This window comes from Ursus arctos, unplaced genomic scaffold (assembly GCF_023065955.2).
Source record: "Ursus arctos isolate Adak ecotype North America unplaced genomic scaffold, UrsArc2.0 scaffold_13, whole genome shotgun sequence".
NCBI lineage: Eukaryota > Metazoa > Chordata > Mammalia > Carnivora > Ursidae > Ursus > Ursus arctos.
The window spans coordinates 24,897,761-24,916,132 of NW_026622797.1; the positions used below are offsets into that span (position 1 = coordinate 24,897,761).

Here is an 18,372-nt window from a genome sequence, read left to right on the forward strand (position 1 = left end):
TACTATACCACAATGTATCTATCCTTTCTAATGTTGACCGACATTCAAATTGTTTCCACTTATTGGCTACTACAAATAATGTTGCTGTGACATTTCCTAAGTGTATACTTCAAGAAATTGTGGGGTTATATGGCATATACCAAATAGTCTTCCAAAGAGATTGTACCAATTGTTTCAACTACCAGCATGTGAGAGTTCCAGTTGCTCCCTGTCCTCCTCCTGGGATCATCAGCCATTTTAACTTTAGCTAGTTGGGTGTGTGTAGTATCTCACCATAGCTTAAATTTGCCCTTCCTGGATAACTAATGAGGTTGAGCCATCTTTTCTTACAGTTATTGGCCAAGTGGGGAGATCCTCTTTTGTGATACACACATTCATGATTCCAAGCCCCCCCCCTTCTTTTTCATATTGAGTCATGTGGCTTTTTCTTGTTCATTTGTAAAGTTCTGTATACTTCTAGAAAGACTTATTAATTAATATAATGACAAATTCTTCTACTCTGCGGCTCTGTGGCTTTTATTCTCATAATGATACATTTTGATAAACAGAATTTTTCAATTTAATGATGTCCAATTTATCAATCTTTACCTTTTTGACAAATACATGTGTTTCCTAAGAAATCTTTCTTAACCTCAAAATTATGAAGCTGTTCTTTCATGTTATCTTCCAGAAGCTCTATTCTTTTACCTTTTACATTTAGATTAACAATCTAAAATTACCCAAAATTAATTTTTGAGGAGAAAGTGACATAGAGGGTCAGAATAATTTTTTTCTAAATGGATAGGCCATTCATCAAGTACCACTTATTTAAGCAAAACATTTCCCTCCACTGCCTTTTTAATGCTCTCTTAGTCATAAACTGAATGTCCATTTGTGGGTAGGTCTTTTTCTAGATTCTCCATTCTGTTCCACTGATTTGTTTTTCCTCGCACCAATACATTGTTTTAATTATTATAGCTCTTTTTTAATTTAAATTCAGTTAATTAACATACAGTATATTATTAGATTCAGAGGCAGAATACTGTAGCTTTATAATAAGTCTTTAAAAGCAATAATCCAATCTTGTTGTTCTTCAAGACAGTGTTGGCTATTCTTAAACTTTTTATTTCCATGTGTAATTTAGAACCAGTTTATCTACACAAGTGCGTGCACGCGCACATGCTGAGATTCATGAGGATTGAATTTAATCGATAAATCAGTTTGGGAAGAATTGATATTTTTATAATATTGAGTTTTCTAATCCATGAATGTGGTAAAAATCTCCACTTATTTATGTTTCTTTGATTATTTTTCAGTAATATTTTATCTTTTTCTGGTGCATTTGCTCATTTTTCATTAGGTTTAATTTGGTGTTTTGTGAATGATATTTAAAGTGGCATTTATTTAAAATGTTACATTAACTTTGGAATAAACTCAACTTGGTCATGAAATAATATCCTTTTCACATTCTTGGATTTTGTTTGCTAATATTTTGTTTAGGATTTTTGTATCTATGTTCATGAAAGAGGTTAATTTTAATTAATCTTAGTTCTCTTATAATTTCCTCATTATGAGCTGGAAAGTTTCTTTACTTTTCTTTTCTTTGGGAGAATTTGAGTATGGTAAATGTTTTTTTTTCCTTAAATGTTTAAAAGAATTCTTTGGTTAAGCTATCTGATATTTAAGTTAGAGATTTAATTTTCTTTAATAGATTTGCCCATTTTTTGTATCAATTATTGGGTGCTGTATTTTTCAAGAAATTAATCCTTTGCATCTAAATTTTCAAATTTATTGGCACAAATTGTTCATGATATACTTTTAAATTTTTTTAAAATTCTGCAGTATCTATAGTTTTTGTTACTCCTGATAGTGGTGATTTATGTCTTTTCTCCATGTCTTTTATTAGTCTTACCTGAGTGTTATTAATTATAGTATAGTGTTCACAGAACCAACTACTGGCTTTTGGTTTTACCTATTTTATTTTCTCTGTTATACATTTTGTTTTCTGTTTCATTAATTTGTGTCAATTTCTTGATGTTTAATTGGCTGTTCTTTCTCTAATCCCTTGAGATAGATGTTTAGATCACCAATTTTCTTCCTTTCTTTTCTAACATATGTATTTAAAACTACCTAAAATGGCTTTTCAACTGCATCCCACAAGTTTTGATCTATTGTATTTATTACCATTCCAACATTATTTTCTAATTTCCAATATTTTTCTTTGACATATGTTTAAAGGTATACTGATTCATTTCTAAACAGAACATTTTCTATTTATCTTTACCTTTGAATTAATAGCTTAATTCTGCTATGATCATAAACCATATTCTATATGATTCAATTTATCTGAAATTTGTTGAAACTTTATAGCCCAGCATATGGTCAATTTTGACAAGTATTCCATGTGCAGTTGTTGAGTGTAATGTTCTATATAGACCAAATAGGTCAGTTTTTTTATCGTGTTGTTCAAATCTTTATCCTGTTTGATTAACTTATTGATTTTTTAGGTCATTAGCTCTATTGGTTACTGAAGTGTGTTAAAATACCCTACTATAATTGCACATTTTTTAAAGTTTTTATTTAATACAATTGCATATTTTTGTATTTCTCCAGTTTGTTCTTCAAGTATTGCCTTGTATCTTACTAGGTGTATAATTATGATATCCTTATGTTGGAATGACCATTTCATTATTATGAAATATATTTTTTATCTTTAGTAATGGTTGTTGCCTTAAAGTCTACTTTGTCTGATGTATAAGTAACTGAGCTTTCATTTAGTTAATATATACAGGCAGTATCTTCTTCCATCCTTTTATTTTCAACTTTCCTGAATTCTTGTAATTTGCACCATGCACTTGTGCACAACATTGAGTTTTGTTTTGTCCAATCTGACCATTTTTGTCTTTTAAAGAGAATTTTTTATACCTTTAGATATAATGTTATAACTGCTATATATACATTTAAACTCACTATCTTGCTATTCATTCTAAATTTGTTTCATCTACTTTGTGTTACTTTTTTTTCCCTTTCTTTCCATATCTTCTTCTGGAGTATGAATGTTTGTTATTTTTATTACCCCACTTCCCCCCTTGGTTAACTATTTTTAATTATACAATCTTTCATTAAGCTTTTAGTGGTTATCATAGAGACTTCAACATTCACCTTTAACTTAGTCAAGTCTAATGAATAGTATTATATTTACTATTTCCTGGCCAAAGCAAAACCTTAGTACATTTAACTCCATCCAGTCCCTTTCTATGTCCTCTGATTCATTTTCCACTTTATGATCTCTCTCTTCAACTATATCTAAGCCATGTTAAAGCACTCTATTGAGTTCTCATAGATATTAGATATGAATGGTCAAATTTAGATATTCCATTTGCTTTGTTATAGTTTCCTGTGCAATTCTCTATCTCATCATTTACATTCTTGAACATACTAATCACAATTATTTTAATATCTTTGCCTGATCATTGCAATATCTGGATCTCTTCAGGGTTTCCTCCTTGGTTTTTAATAATTTTGCCTTGAGATATACTGGATGATTTCTGTTTGGATGAAGGCATTTTCTATTAAAAATTTTTTTGAAAAATTAAGTTTTGGATAGTGTCATCTTCCTGAAGGGAGCTTATTTATGCTTCAAACAGGCAGTTAAGGTGCAGCAGACTACCTTATCCAACCATAAATTGAAGTGATTTGAAGTTGAATTTCTGCCTTTTAAGAGTCATCTATTTCTTATGGTTTATGGTGTAGTCATTTAAGGGTCCCAACCAAAAGCCTGGAGTGTTTGCAAGGACCCTAAATCATTGGCTGATGCTAAACTATAGTTTTTGTTTCTGATACTTCATAAAACTGCAGGAAGCTTTACTGAGGTTCTCAGCATCTCAGCCACAGCTTGGATATTTGCAAGTGCCTGGAGGGGAAAACCAAGCTCAACATCACTTCATTTCTCTGGGGGTTTTTTGTTTGTTGTTGTTGTTATTGTCTTCCTTTTCTTGAGGACCTTGTCCTCTCAAAATTTTGCTTCCCAGGTAGCTCTCCAATGCCTTCAAACAGATATTGTATGTATTTTCTCCAGCGTTTCTAGTTGCTCTTGGAGAGAAGATCACCCTGTAACAAGTGATTCCACCTTCACCAGAGGTAGAATTCCCACCCAGCTTGTTTTTTGAGCATCAACTTCATTTTCTTGAGATTCTGGAGATTTATCGTATTTCCTTTGAGCTCTCAAATTAAATGATTCCCGATGACTTTGTGTCCCTGGAGTTTCTGTTTCTTTTAAGAATCAACAATGGGGGATCTATTTTGTTTTAGCTAATATTTTGACCTTTATTATAATAATATAATGAAAATATTAAAGATCAACCATGGTTTGAAGTGAGAAAAATAAGTTTTAACCCATGTGCCAAAGAGTCTGAGGCCACAACTGGTCCAGCGGGAAAGTGTGCCATGAGAAATTAATGATGCTTCCCCAAGAGAGGGTGGTGGCAGTGTATGTGCCAGGCATTTGTCAGACAATCCACTTGTGGATTCATCTCTCTGAGAAGTTGCTTTGTATCCACTTACATTTTAAAGAGATTCAACTAGTGCCTCTCTCTTACAGTGGGTAAGGATTTGTTAACATGAAAGATATTCCTCCCGTAAACTACGAGACTAGCAACAAACAGATCCCAATAACTCATGGTTTCCCATCACTTTGTATAAAAGTTTAATAGGTTTGAATTAGATAGAAGGGGTTGGAGCACATTGTTGGTTGTCTTAGTCCATTCAGGCCGCTATAAAAATTATCATAGACTGAGTGGCTTAAGAACAACAGAAATGTATTTCTCATACTTCTTGGAGGCTGGGAAGTCTAAGATCAAGGTGCTGACAGATTCAATGTCTGGTGAGGGCCCGCTTCCTGGTTCATAGATGGCCATCTTCTCACAGTGTCTTCATATGGCAGAAGGGGCAAGAAAGCTCTCCTGAGCCTCTCTTTTAAACATTCATGAGGGCTCCACCCTTATGACCCAATCACCACCCAAAGGCCCCACCTCCTAATACCACCACCACACTGAGGGTTAGGATCTCACATATGAATTTGTGGGGGAACACAGTCCAGAAAATGGAGGGTAATTATGGTGTCCATATTTTCTAAACCCCGAGTAAAGGTACTGTCTGACACCAGCTAATACTCTTATATCAGCAATAAGAACATCAGAAATCAAGACTGACCAGGAAAAGCCTACACAAAGGTACAAAAAGTACAATTCTGTCAGTAGTTCAAGATATTCTTGATTTTTACTAACTTGACTCCAAGATGAGGTTTTAGAGAGGTGGCCATTTTGATGAGATTTTCCAGAGCTGTTACGGGAGGGAAGGGCCTGCCTGGAGTCTGGCCTCAGCCTCCAAGCTGCTCCTGGACCCGACTGCAGGGAAACAGATAACTGACTCCTAACCCACTTATTTTAGACAGTGGCTTTGCTCCTTGTCTCCAGTCTCCCAGTCAGCTCTTCCAGAGGCCTTTACTCTGAAACCGCCCACGAGCAGGGACGGACGGCAGCAGCTGCCACGGCACTGATAATGGGTTTGTCCTGCTGCTTGCCCACAGAGCTACTTTGAGTTGACGATTTGCATTCCCGCCTGCCCAAACCCACAGCCTCCGCCACGGCTGCCGCTTCGACACAGAGAGAACGGGAGTGCCACCTACTGGAGCACTGGGGATGTAGCCAGCCCCTCGGCCAGCCCAGGCCTGCCTGTCACCCAGCAACGGGATTGAAAACCACCTTTGTACAGCGATTAAGTAGGCCTCGTCTTCTGCCAACTTTAGTGACTGTTTACCACAGTCAGGCTGAAAAAGTCTCAAGGAAGTTTATTCTGCTCTAAACAAACGAAACCAAACTGCAGTTGGGATCCAGGCTGTATTCCACTTCAGTGAGAAGTGGGCAAGCCAGCAAATGCAGAGTGTAACACAGAACACAGTTATTAGGTACTCACCCTGTGCTGGACACCGGCGAGGCACCAGGGTAGAAGTATGAATGGCCTGCACTAGACAAACAACGGAGAGATGAAGAACCTCTATCTGCATTCCACGATGAACATAACACACTCAAGAAACCCAGCCGGGGTTTACTCCACTCAAAGTATGGAATTTGGGGGATCTTAATTTTCTGTTTTTCCCTGAGTTCTATGGCCACTGTCACAAAGCTCTGATCAAGAAGTCATGATGGGGGCGCCTGGGTGGCGCAGTCGTTAAGTGTCTGCCTTCGGCTCAGGGAGTGATCCCAGCATTCTCGGATCAAGCCCCACGTCAGGCTCTTCCGCTGGGAGCCTGCTTCTTCCTCTCCCACTCCCCCTGCTTGTGTTCCCTCTCTCACTGGCTGTCTCTCTCTCTCTGTCAAATAAATAAATAAAATATTAAAAAAAAAAAAAAAGAAGTCATGATGACTTCTTTATTGTTGTCAGGCTTTTTGAGTCACCAATTAACAAATGATATATTTGGGATTTTGTTCTCAAAATAGCTGCTTTGCAGATGCGCTAAGCAGCGTCTTGGCCTGCTCTCACAGAATCTTGCCAGGACAACTCTCAAAGGGCTAAATCCTTTCCCTGTATCCACAAACTCTTCTGCATGTGTTAATAGCACATTTCTGACAATGATCAGTAAAATACATTTGTCAATATTTTTAATGTCTAATGACATCAGAAAATCTTACTTGAAATACATACATACATACTTACATAAGTTAGTAAGTAAACACCCTAGTAAGTCAAGAACCCAATGCAGTGACTCGGTGGCACATGAGCAGCTGGGCAGCAAAACTGAACACCCTGAGGGGGCCCTTCCCTCGCTGAGAGACGCTGATGCTTCAGCCATTGTGTGTGGCCATCTTCCAAGCATATTTTAATGAGCGGTACGGTTGTGCCTCCTCCATTAAGAGGAGATCAGGTAAATACAAATGATAGGAAATGGGCAAAGAAGTGTCACATTGGATGCAAGATACATAGATTTACGGAAGAATGCAATATTCATAAACTCAAATTTCTTAAGCTACTACTGTGAGAGTTATATTTGACGCCCTGCTAAAGTTTCTGGTATTTTACTATGATTTTACTTTTAATACATAATATGTTATGTATTAAGTATTTATGTTAGCACACAGCTCACCCATAAATAATTAGCGTATTTCCCACCCACCCAGTCATTCAACTGCTGACCTGACAGACTTTTCTTACATGTCTCATTCCTTAGGTCTCATAAGTCAGTTCAAAGGGGGCTCCTAGAGCTGCTGTTGGCCACTATAAATCTGTATTTAGACATAAAGTGAGCTGCTGGGGAATGGGCACACAACTCCTTGTACATCCCTCAGAACCTTCCACAAATCTCTAAGGCCACTGCGGCCCTCATTCCTGCCTGAATATCTGTACTGTTCTGAGGACAGGCCTCATAGTTTATGTCGTCGATTTCTGAGGTACACAGACTAGAAAGCACTGGGCAGGACACAGAGGCTGGTCTCGACTTTCGTTCACCTCTTCTTCCCTCCATTCCTCTCCATTTTGCCTGTCCCTCACACTCAGCAAGAAGCTATTCCTTGTCACCTGAACAAGCAAAAATACTCAAGCTTTGGGGATAGCCTTGGTGAAAATAAATAGGAAATGACACAAAAATCAAATAAAATAATCACAGATGCTGATAGGCGCAGGAATCTCAAAATGCCAACTCAATCTCTGATCTTACTCAGAGCTTTAGGGCCCTCTACACTCCCTGCCAAAAGGTCATCAGCACTTTAAAACACTTTAGTGTTGGGAAATTCCTCCAAAGCAGCTCACTGGATGTTTAGATGATTCTTCTTACATCAGCCACAATATGATGTAATAACAGCCTACATTTGTTAGATACTCTATTTTGTATGTACAATAGCTTATTCTCCTCGATAATGCTGTGAGGAACATGTTAATATTATCCTGGTCTGCACATGAGGAACTGAGGCTTGGGTTAAGCAGCCTGCCCAGGGTCATCCAACAAGCAAGAGATGATGTAAGGTTTGAACACAGGTGGTCTGACTCCAGAAGTTCTCTAAATTATGGGTTTTGCATAGTATGATTCCCACCTCCTCCAACTTCCACTAACGGTCCGCGGTCTACCCCTCAGGCCACAGGAGCATCTAAAATTTCTCTTCCACATGACAGCCTTGGTGCTTAGCATAGAAGAGGTACTGGCTCTTCTCCCAGCCAATCACCCAGGTCCTTCAACACTTCTTATACAACATGGTTTTTATTTCTCTCCTTCTCCAGGCCCTCTAATTTGACATGCTCCATTTGGTCTATGTCCCTCTGAATGTGTTCCCCAGATCTTAACATAACCATATCCTTGATGTGGTTTGACCAGTGCAGTGTTGAAAGCATGACCAGAGCCTACATTCTAGACCAGAGCCATCCAACAAAACTTTTTGTGATGTTAGAAATCTTGTATGGTTGCTCTGTCCTACTCAGGAGCCACTGGCCACTCTTGGCTATTTAGTGCTTGAAATATGGTTACTAAAACTGAGGAACTACATTTTTTTTATTTCATTTAACTGATATTATTTTTAGTGGGTACAGAGTAGAGAATGCAGTTCTAGATTCTGTATTTCTAAATCACATTCTGACCCATGTTGAACTGAATGTTCTCAATAAGTATGCCATCCCTGGGGCGCCTGGGTAACTCAGTTGGTTAATCGTCCGACTCTTGGTTTTGACTCAGGTCGTGATCTCAGGGTTGTGGGATGGAGCCCGGCGTCAGGCTCCACCCTCAGCACTGAGTGGGCTTAAGATTCTCTCCCTGGCCCCTGCACCCTCTCTCTCTCTTTTTCTCACTCTGACTCTCAAGTAAATAAGTCTTTAAAAAAAAAAAAAGTATGCTGTCCTCTGTCCTCATCCTATCTCAGTTGGCTTTTGGGACTTCTGAGTATATTTTACATTTATCTTTGACAGATGTTACTTGGTGATCATTTCAGTCTTTTAAAATCATCCCCAATCTGATACTGTCATTCGCAGTATTTAGGGTCTCTCACGCTCTGTGTCACCTGCGAGTTGGCTAAGCATACTTGCTATATCTTTACAAAACACAGCTAATGATGTGTGAGTAACAATGTAGTTAACATTTACTGAGGACTTTGTAAGTGCCAAGAGTGGTACTGTGCACTCCAGCACTCTACATACATATTCTCATCGACACCCAGGACTGACTGGATCCAGCGCCCACACTCACCTGACTAGACTGCCTTCCACACTGAGGAAATACATTCATATACATGGGCGTACACACACGCACGCACACATACACCCAGAACAACACTAGAAAGCCTCTTCCACAGAGACATCAGTTATGAATCTACATGTTGCACACTGTCATTCAATCACAATTGTCCTTGCTTCCAAGACAATGTTTTTATCACTTTCACAAGAATTGCCTGAGAGTTCTTGTCAAATCTCTTGCTGAAGCACATATTCACAATATCTGTAAACGCTGCCCCGAACTACCTAACAACCTATTAAGAAATATAATGAGATCAATCTACCCTGATTTTTTCTGACTCTGGGGACTATCTAATGGTCATTCTTCACTTAGTAATTCACTCAGTCAAGGACACATTCCCCTGTCCATCAAGAATTTAAAAACTGAGACATTAATGAAAATTTTGCTTCAGCAAACTGTCTAGCTTGTCAAACAGCAATAGAGATGCATTTAAAGTTCAGAGAAAAGAACAGTTTGGAATAAAAATCAAGACTTCAAGGAGAACATTTTTTTTTTTAAGATTCATTTATTTATTTGAGGAGTGGAGGGGCAGCAGGAGAGGGAGTGAGAGAATCCTTAAGCAGACTCCCTGCTGAGCACAGAGCCCAACATGGGGCTCAATCCCAGGATCCTGAGATCATGACCTGAGCCAAAACCAAGAGTCGGACACTCAACTGACTGAGCCACCCAGGCACCCCCAAACAGAACATTTTTTAAATGATCATATGTCTAATAGGGCATTAAATGAGATTTTTTTTGCCTGTTGCCCCAATTTCAACTAAAGGCCCAAGATGGAATACAAATGATAATGCACCCCCTGGTCTTGAATCTGGACCGTCTTTGCAGAACTTTCTTAAGAGGTGTCCTCAAACCCCCTTCAGCAGTCTGTCAACTGCCTATAGTCTACGTGTGAGAAAATAGAATGAGAAAGAAAGAACACATTGGTGGGTGAGGATGTCTTGGCAGAGTTGTCAGACTGCTGTGCCATCTCTCTCCTCTCTACCACAGGTGGTAGTAGGAGAAGACATTAGAGGTGGGTAGAGAATGTCCATGAAGCATCTGAAGAGGTAGAAAGAAAATCAGGAGAGTGAACGGTCATGGAAACCAAGGGAAGGAACTGTTTCAGGGAGAAAGGGAGCAGGCAGCTACTGAGTGCCACTGCAAGGTTAAGCTAAGGAGCAAAGGCATTCCTCCTATTTAACAATAATGGGACACTGGCTTCCTTGATTAGAGCAATTTCCTCCCAGTGGTTAAGAGTGGAGGTGACATCGCTTTAAGTGCTAACGACAGAAAATCCAGACAATTCTTTGAATTAGGCTGTGACAGGGGAGAGAGAGAAAGACTGCTCAGTGAAGGTAAATGTAAATTCCAGGGAAGAATGTTTAAGATTTTAAATTATCAGTATAAAGCCGTCCAGAGAAATCGACCTGCAGTTTTACACATGCTCCATGGAGATCCCACGCTGGAGTGTAGGGAAAGTGATGAGCCTTGAAGAGAGCTATGCATATACACCTAAATGGGTTGTTGTTTTTTTTTTAAGATTTTATTTATTTATTTGAGGGAGAGAGAGAGCGTGAGCAAGAAAGAGAGAGCGCGCGTGCGTGCGCTTGAACAAGCGGGGGGGAGGGGCAGAGGGAGAGAAAGAAGCAGGCCCACCTCCGCTAAGCAGGGAGCCTGATGCAGAACTCGATCCCAGGACTCTGGAATCATGACTTGAGCCAAAAGCAGCTGCTTAACTGACTGAGCCACCCAGGTGCCCCACCTAAATGTTTTAATAATCTCTAAAACAGAGATCAAAGTTCATTTAAGTCCTGCTGCATTAACCAAAATAAAAATAAAATAGAAAAGGAACTGGAGGATCATTCAAAGTTTGAAATTCCTGAAATGTCCAATTTATGCAACTGTGGAAGACTTTACCAAGGTTTCTGAGAAGCCCGGGATTGTTTCAGTAAACTACAGGCACAATTTGCACCTGCAAAACGGTCCCGGGTGAGCCCAATGAAATAAAATATATAACCACATACACATGGATATCTTTGCCGGTGAGGTTATTCATAAAGTCAGTCTCAGGTTTCTAAACTGACCTGCATAACTAGACAGATCTAAGAAACTTTCAAATGGAAATTTTACATAGTGTCATTTCAGTCAAAAGAAAATAATGAAATCAAGAATACATATCACTAGGGGGCACCTAGCTGGCTCAGTCGGTGGAGTGTGCCACTCTTGATCTCAGGGTTGTGAGCTTGAGCCTCACGTTGGATGCAGAGAGGACTTAAAAATAAAATTTAAAAAAATAAAAGAATACGTATCACTGTTGGGAGAGGAAGCAATGTGCTATGGTGTGGGTCCTGTGGGGGGGGGGGGCAGAGTACACATGAAGGGTTAACTCTCACTAAGTAGGAAGCATTTGATCTTCTCTGGGGCTGGTCTAAGGCCCCTCTCCAGGCTGGCCGTCCAGTGTTTATCCCAAAGCGTTTCAGTTAGCTAGTTTGAGAAGGGGGTTGTGCTTTCCGGTTTCAATTCCTTCTTTCACAGGGCCAAACAAATAAATCAACCAAACCTTGAGGAGTCAACAGACAGGGAGATGTGGAAGAATCAGGATCGAGAATCTCTGAGGCAAAGGAAGGGAACAGATACTAGTACATTAGAGAGGAAAAGAGCCAACCATTTAAAGATAAGAAAGAAGGAATAAAGTTACAGATGCTGTGAAGTTTGGGGACTTGGTAACAAGAAGTTGAAGGATTTATCATGTGTTGCCTTGAATTTCAATGTGAAGTCAAAGGCAAGGTCCCCTACGAACAGAGAGCGGGGGCAGGGGTGGTGGGAGGTGTTTTAAGAGAATAGAGAGATTTTTTTTTTTTTTTTTTTTTTAAATAAAGCCTACCATGGAGTACATGGCAGGGAAACTAATTTAAGCACAAAATGGTAGAGCTGTTGAGACCTGGACAGAGACCAGGAAAGTGAAGTGCCCCCAAATGCACAGGTTGGGGGGGGGCTCTCCAGCAGCTGCCCAGGCCGTGTGAGGCCCCGAGGAGGTGCTCTAGGAAATGCCAGCCAGGATACAAGGAGTAGCTAGGAGAATGTTAGCAAAGCAGGAATTGAAGCACTGGGCCATGAGGTCTAGGCTGGATTGGAGTACCTCTTACTCAGTAAATGCTTGTTAACAGAGAAAGAAGAAAACTGGAAACCCAATAGTTATCCCTCTTCCCGCCAAACGTAATCGCCACACCCTCCTGACTTTATGTTGTAAATACTTCTCCGTTCTCTCCACTCCTCTCCACTTCTACAATCTCACCCAGTATCCCAGCATTTCCCACATTCACCACCGCTCACGGCAATGAGAAATCTTTTCTTAAACACCTAAACGTGCCTTCTCAACTCAGTATCTTCCAGGAATAGGCCAAAATGACCAACTCAAAGGGGAAGAGCAGAGGCCCCGCTGATTGTTCTCTGGGCCTTTCAAAAAACACGGAGTTGTTCCTTTGGCCACATACATGCAAGTCTACAAGAAAGGTGATCCGATAGACATCAAGGGAACGGGTACTGTTCAAAAGGCAAGGCCCCACAACTGTTAGCACAGCAAAACGGAAGTCTACAGCATTACCCAGCATGCTGTTGGCATCGTTGAAAACAGCAAGTTAAGGGCAAGACTCTGGCCAAGAGAATTAATGTGCTTATTGAGCATACAGAGCACTCTAAGAGCCAAGGCAGCTTCCAGACACATATGATGAGAAAGATCAGAAAAAGAAAGAGGCCAAAAAGAAAGCTACTTGGGTTCAACTTGGCGCAGCCTGCTCCACCGAGAGCAGCGCGCTTCATGAGAACGGACCGAAAGGAACCTGAGCGGCTGGAACCCATTGGCTCTGAATTCACAGCACAATACGTGTTCAAAACAAAACAAACCCAAACTCTGAACTGTTGAAAAAGAAAAACAAAACCCTAACTTACCTTGCTTTTTCCTGCTCAGACTTCTTCAGTGGTGTGTGAGAAGCAGCTTCGCTGAAGATCAAGGTATTTCAACGACACAGCCGACGAGATGGTTTTCCATTTCTCCCACCCTACATACCCTCTAATCTGACATGCCCCAGTTCGTAAATGTCCCTCTCAAAGGTGCTGCCCAGATCCTACACAAGAGGGGACTGAACATGCACGGAGGCTATCAGGGGAAACGCCTGGGAGAGAAAATGAAGGAGACGGAGGAGACTGGGGGAGCTGAGGGGCCAGAATGCGGTCAGGCGCCCAGGGAAGGACGGACGGGAGCCGGGTGGGGGTGCGCCTGGACTTGCACGCAATCTCCGGAAGGTGGGGCAGGCTGCAGGGGAGTCGGTGAGCTCAAGGCGGCCGTGCAGGCACCCCGGTCTCCCAGGGAAGGGCCCGCCTTGATCACCACGCCGTGCTCGGCCACCGGCTGGGGGCATCCTGCGCGAGCAGGACTCGGCGCAAACACGGCGAGGAATTTCAACTCACGGCAGCTGGGCCCTTGGTTTCCCTCCCTGTTACTGGAGGTCTGTGCCGCACATTCTTAGGACCACCTTGGGCTAGTCTCAAATCTTTAATAAGTGTCACAGGAGCTATAAACTCTGACCTTCGCCCACCACTCCAGCCTTACCCAGTCCCGTTTTTGTTTTGTTTTGTTTTTGCTCCAACTCTATCAAGACTTCTCTCAAGTCCAGAACACACCATGCTACTCTTTACCACGGCTTTATGCATTCTGTATCCGCTAACGAGAAAGGCCATCCTGATTCCATCCACACCTTGGCTAAGCTATCTTCTTTACTCAGCCTTTACTCTTGTCTTCACTTAAACTCCGTCTCAACTCCCCTGCCTCTCTCCCTCAGACAGGATTACGTGCCCCCTGACGCGCTGCCGTGACGCACTCCCCTGACGCGCTGCCGTGACGCACTCCTGTGACGGTCAGGCCTCCGATATAGAATAGGTCGGAGGAGTAGGCATCTGTCTAGTGTCTGACTTTGCTGCCCTATGAAGGAGCTGCATGACAGGTGAACCCATCCGTCTCACTCCCCGCTGGACCCCCGGAGCCTAACCCATGGCCAATGCTCAAGAGATGCAGTAAACCATCTCGACTGCCTGCCCAGTGAAAGGAGATCGGGTAGACGGTAGCCGCTAGCAGGAGATCAGGGCAATCACAGTCCTAGAGTGCCAGGTAAGGTTAAGGTTTAGGAGACAACTTTAGTGCGCGACCTAAAGCAGGAGGATTAGAATAGAAAGTCAAATAAAATGGTCTATTTTGTAAAGAAAAGTTAAGGCAGAGATCATCCTAACCATGTGACTGTTTTGCTGAACTGAGTGTGAGTCTGGGCTATAACAATAGATATTTTTCAAACAACATGGCACCTGAAGGCTGTATCAGTCAGGATTAGATTTAGCTGTGTATAGCAGGGAAACTAAATATGAAGCTCTAGCCATCAGGGACCCTAGCATGAAACAGATGGCACATTCAAAAGGGTTTCACAAGAACAAAATTTAAGGAAGGCACTATTACAGAGGTGTGGCTGGATTAAGGAAACCAATAAAGAACGGGTGGGGAAACTCCCTGGGGTTAGCAACAGCGGGAAGCGTTACCACTTCTGGCCGAAGGGACAGTGGAGGAACGGCGTTACTGGGGCCCATCAAGAACTGGAGCCAGGGAGAAGGGTCCACTAGGAGGGAGCTCTCGCCACAAAAGAACAGAGCCTCCGCTAGAACGGAAACAATGCAAGCAGGGTGGGAACAGAAAAAAAAATCATCGTTTTCTTTTCCCCATTGATCTGCCAAGTGCCTCAATTGGCCAAACCCAGCCAGAAGCCAAAGGGCAAGGGAGCCTCCTAGGGTACAGACCATGGAAGACAGAGTGGAGAATGGATGTGGGGGAGAGGGCTGCAAAAGGAAAATAACCAACACAGCAGCTTATGATCTCACATTACAGCAGATCCTGCTGTAGGTGCCCCAGGACTAGGATGCCAGCTCCATGGTCTTCAGGCACCCAGGCTCCCTCAAACTTTCTGATCCATCGTCTTTAACAGTTGGCTTCCTTCCTTACATTCACGTCATGGTAAAGATGGCTTCTGGTGCTTCTGATAACCATTCTTATTCCAGGAAGGAAGAAGGAGAAAAGGGAGAAAGCCAAAAGGGGCCTTCCAGTTGAGCAGGGCCTCCCTGAAGGAGTTCTCCAGTAGCCAACCCAGGACTTCCACAGATAGCTCATGAGCTACCCACAGCTGCAAGGGAGCCTGGAAAAGGTATGCAGTACTTTGGCTCCCAGAAGAAAATCATGGGCTTTTAGTAAAGAAAGGGCAGAATGAATATTCTAGGCCTTCCTTGGAACAATCATTGAACAACATTGTCAGAGACGTACTTACTGAGAGATGGTATAAATTTTCAGAAGAGAAAAACTTTTTTGCCTCATACAACAACTTTACCACCTAATATCTATTTAGGTTTCCCCAGGTTCCTGTGATTCATAATCTTCCTAAACCACAGAGACTATTGCTTTACATCTTCTTATTGACATAATTCTCAAGGAATATCTGTCAATTAGTGATCAGCTGATTGGATTCTAAACATATTTTGATGGCTGAGTTGACAAAATTTTCTAAAACATTGGATATAGAATATGAAAAGGAAGAGTCTGGCATGATTCCAAGCATTTTGGTCTAAGCAACTGGAGTTGCCAGTGATTGAAATGGGAAGGAATGCAAGAAGAGCTGTGGGGGGAAGATCAGGAACTCAGCATCCGACATGTTAAACCTAAAATGTCTAATACACGTTCTGCTGAGTTATGTTATTGTTCAAAATAATTCACTCCTTTTCCAGTTGATGGAGTACACCTCCTTGTCACATTGACTTTGGTCTTGGCCACATGACTTGCTTTGGCCAGTAGAATGTGAGATGTGATATACGCCATGTTTAGAGGCATCAAAACTTTCCACCTGCCCTCTTGTTCCTACTCTCTGCTACAAGAGAATAGTTCAGGCCAGATAGAGGTGATGGCTTCAGCCGGTCTGAGGGGTCTGAGAATGAGAAGACAGGGAGAGAAGATCCATTTATGGGACAAAGAGAAGATGAACCCAACCCATAGCCTGGAGCTGAGATGCAGCTAAACGGCAAATCCATGAACAAGATATAAATGTTTGTCAGCGTAAGCCACTGAAATTTGGGGGCTATATTCTTTTAAACTAGTGTAGTCTAGGGTTTAGGGGAGAAGTCCAGGCTAATATATCTATAAAGCCATAAGACAGGATGAGATCACCAAAACAATGAGTATAGATGGAACAAAGAGGTCAAAGGCCGCACACTGGAGCACTCCCTTCTTAAGAGATTGCGGAGATGAAGAAGAACCTGCTAAGGAGATACTGAGAAGGAGCTAGCCAGTAAGGTAGGAGGAGAAACTGTAACATGCAGAGTCCTGGAAGAAGGAGTGATCACCATATTAAGTGCTATTCACAATTTAAGTATGATGAGGACTGAGAGATGACCACTGGTTTTAACAAATGGAGGTCAATGCGAACTTCTCAATAATTTTAATGGAAGGATCAAATGGAAACATCACTCTTTGTGATCATATTCACCTATTCATTCAATAACTATTTCTTGAGTATCTACTATGTGACAAGCACTATTCTAGATATTTCATATATACCTGTGAAACAGACACCCCCCCTCCTCCCCACTTCTCCTCCCCCAAAAAAACAAAAACAAAAGCCCTGTGCCCTCTAGAGGCTTAGATTTTAGTGGGGAGAGACACATAAACAATAAGCATAATAAATGAGTCAGAAGGTGATAAATGCTATTTAAAAAATAGCGCAGGAAAAGGGAAATCAGGAATGCCTGAGGGGTTGCAATTTAAATAAAATGGTCAAGGTAGATTTCATAAAGAAGGTGATATTTGATTTATAGATTTAAAGAGCTGATTCTCTGATCCAAGACTTTCTCCAGGATTTTACTTCCCTAAATGCCCTGTTTACAGCCCTCAGCTGGCATTAAGTAATCCAGTGCATCTACAGACCTGTGACTCTAAAGGCTGAGATGTTAATTAGTTGAATAAATAAACCAAGAGTAAAAATCAGGATGCAGTCTCCACTTACTTTGCCGTTACCATTAGAATAATCCAATTATTATTCTGAGCTATCAGAAACACCAAAGAAAAATTATTTCCTATTAAGTCTGATGATGGTTCATAAAGCATTACCAAGTCAAAAAATCCATCACTATTGGATTATTTAAAACCAAATCAAGTATATGTTTAGTGGCTCATAGAAGAGACTAAACTGAGCAGGGATGTTAAGAATGCCAGCTTAGGAAATTCCTTGACACAAACCTGAAATTAACCTTGGTGTTCACATGAGGCAGACAAGGGCCAAACAAGGCCTTTTCTGTTCCTTCTCAGGGACATGGTTCTGTGACTGCTCACTTCAGGCTGTTAACATCTGAATGAACCATACTCACCCTCCATGAGCTCCTGATATACCTCCCTCCTAGGATAACCAAAAATGAATAATAAGTAACAAGATCATTTCACACACTGTTACCAGTTTTAAATCATTTATTGAAATATATGGTACAGAGTGAGGGGCCGATCATCAGGCACCCATTCATTAACTGGAGAAGAAAGAGATTTGGTGAAAAGGTATAGTCCAGCACGATCCAAGAGAACTTTCTCCAGTGATGGAAATGTTTTATAATTGGTGCAGTCCAGAATGGTAGCCACTAGCCACGTGTGGCTATTGAGAACTTGACATATGGCTACTGCAACTTAGGAAGTGGATTTTTAACTTAAAAACGTGTTAATTTAATTTGAATGGCCACATGTGGCTAGTGTCTACCGTACTGGATGGCCCAGTTCCAGAGGCCTTGATTCTAAACAATCCTTGTACTGTTTCCCTTTCTTTCCAGAAAGGACTTTTAAGGCGCCTTCTATTTCTGACATTCCTAATTTTTAAATCTTAACTATCTAAATAATCTTAAACATGATTACCTTTATTCTAAATGTGTAAAAGATGAAGTGATTTTTACCAATGGCCCAGAAAGAGGTCAGTTCTTATGACCCAGATATTTTCTTTACTTTTAATATTTTGATATTTGATTTTCCAAAAGGAATCCCCAAAGGAGCAGGCATCAAAAATGCAAAACACGGTATAATGTAG

General features: G+C 41.2%; 1 long non-coding RNA gene and 1 pseudogene across 2 annotated transcripts in view; one reads left to right on the plus strand and one right to left on the minus strand.

Moving 5' to 3' along the window:
* The window catches only part of LOC113259502 (uncharacterized), a 282,949-nt gene extending 276,613 nt beyond the window's left edge, over positions 1-6,336 (minus strand). For both annotated transcript variants that reach the window (XR_007191565.2, XR_008958933.1), the window contains exon 1: positions 5,953-6,336. This is a non-coding gene — a long non-coding RNA (uncharacterized LOC113259502). The remainder of the gene's footprint in view (positions 1-5,952) is intronic.
* A 6,298-nt stretch (positions 6,337-12,634) lies between these two features.
* Positions 12,635-13,755, plus strand: LOC125283620 (60S ribosomal protein L21-like; annotated as a pseudogene).
* The last annotated feature ends 4,617 nt before the right edge of the window (positions 13,756-18,372 follow it).